The sequence below is a fragment of the Varanus komodoensis genome, unplaced genomic scaffold, assembly GCF_004798865.1.
Source record: "Varanus komodoensis strain SLA01 unplaced genomic scaffold, ASM479886v1 scaffold13_3, whole genome shotgun sequence".
NCBI lineage: Eukaryota > Metazoa > Chordata > Lepidosauria > Squamata > Varanidae > Varanus > Varanus komodoensis.
The window spans coordinates 1,885,497-1,887,714 of NW_025335409.1; positions in this window are offsets into that span (position 1 = coordinate 1,885,497).

The following is a 2,218-nucleotide window of genomic DNA, read 5'->3' on the forward strand; positions in this document are numbered from 1 at the left end:
AAAAGACTTTATAAAGAGTAGACCTTTGCCTTCTATTTAGAGAACCTTCAGTTTATGGGGCAGCATAGAAAAGGAAATATAGATAGATGATAGATAGATAGATAGATAGATAGATAGATAGATAGATAGATAGATAGATAGATATTTTTGCAAGAATCATCCCTACAGATTTGTAGTGTGTGTGATGGTGTTGAGGAGCCTTGGAAGATGATGGATCTAAGACCCATAAACACACATCCTCTACCAACCCTCCATCAGCCCAGATCTGATCTAGTCATATATTTGACTTATTCTGACCAGAATTTCAAACCTGCTTTAATCATTTCCTCCCAGAAGACTTCCATAGAGCAATGGTATATTTTTGGAAGCAAATATTGAATGATGGAAAGGTAGAAAAGGGGTGCCCTTCCTGAAGGACACTTCTATGAATATAAACATGTTTTTCATGTTGTCCTCCTACACTGTTGCCAAGTAACTCCTCATGCATGAAAGGTCACATGCTTTTATATAAGCACATAAAATGACATTTCTGCCTAGCAACCACTCCTGATAGCCATGCCTGGAAACAATGTCTTTGCAAGGGACCCTTTTCGGGAACAAAGTTAATGAATAGCAAAATTAGTCTCTAGGCTTTTTTTTGCCTAAACCATGATAACTAACACAATATTCCCTCTTTCCTTAGTTTCTTTGGTACCTCTTGGTTTCAGATAATTCCCAAAGGCACCTTGAAGTCTCCCATATGGTTTATTTTTAAGTTAGATATTTTGTGTCTCCCCCAGAAACTAATGATGAATTTTCTCTTTTCTTTTTCAAAGCAACTTCGGTATCACTCAAATATTTTTTTTTAAATAAAAGGCCCCTGTTTTGAATAGGACAAGAATTAGATATACAGTTAACCAAACAACAGATACAGATGCAAATATTAAAAGTTTTCTTTCACACTTTTTTCTGAGTAATGTCTATCCTGGTTGCTTTGGCAGAAACACTCAGAATTGAAAAGTTCTACTCATTGTCCTGGCATTGTCTTTTGGCCTATTAACTTACCTGTATCTGGGTCCAACCATGATGAAATAATTAAAGTTATTGGTTGATGAAGCTGGGATGACTGAGATCAGGCTCATTTGCTGGAGGAAGTCAGGTGTCCATCTGTCAGTAAGAAGAACTAAGGCTTGGCATCCTGTCTATAGAAATGCAGTCAAGTACATGACCACCTTTAAAGAAATAGATGTAGAACTATAACAATCAGTAGCACACTTGTGTTATTCTACAGCCGTTTATTAAGAAGAAGAGATTATGATTTGAGTACACATTCATCAGCCAGTAGAAAAAACAAGCCTTAAAATTATCTGGGCTTTTGCCCCAACTAGCAGTTAAGCACTAGGCCAAGTAATTTTATTCATTCATTGTATTTTCAGAAGTACCATAAGGGTAACTTGAAGATCTAGGAAGGAAGTAGACCTGGGATGGGAAGACCGCATCCTAATTTCAATTCCCTAACTTCATGCAACCCACAGAAATGGGGTGGCACAGAGAAAGAAATCGCTATCTAATTGCCATTGCAAGACTGATCTAGAAGCATCTTTTTGAGCCCTTCCACCATTGCCCAGAGTTCAAAATGTGCAACTGTACATATTGTGCATTTTTGAAGTGTCTTGGTGGAATCCTTCCATGCCAGTCTGCCTGTTGCCTGAGCTCTGGCACAGAGGCTTTTCTGTGTCATGCCTACTATGGAGTATGGGATAGGACTGTGAGAAGAGAAGTGGACTTCTAAGTAGATGAGAACATGAAATTCAGTGGCCCCGTTGCATTCAGTCCACCGTACTACTGGATGTCTTTGGTTAGTTAGTAAAGACTGACTGAATCCAGTAGACTTATCCCTGCTAGAAGATAATGTTTTCAGCTTGGGTTGGCTGCTTTTATCTGATGTGTATTCCTCTACTGTGCATTTTATAATGTTCATTCTTGAATGCTGATATTGTGACATGAACTGTTGAGAAGCCATCCTAATCCCATGTAAAATACCCATGGCATATGTTATTTCTCAATGCACCCCAAAAATACAATCCACATGTAAAGTTGTATGGCCGTTTCTCAAAATTCAGATAGGAAGAGCATCATTATATGTTTATCAGGACCAGCCAGAAATTGTGAAACCATGGACTAGCTTACCAGGTTCACAGAATGTCCTCAAATTCAGTGACCAAGTTTGCACAGAAGA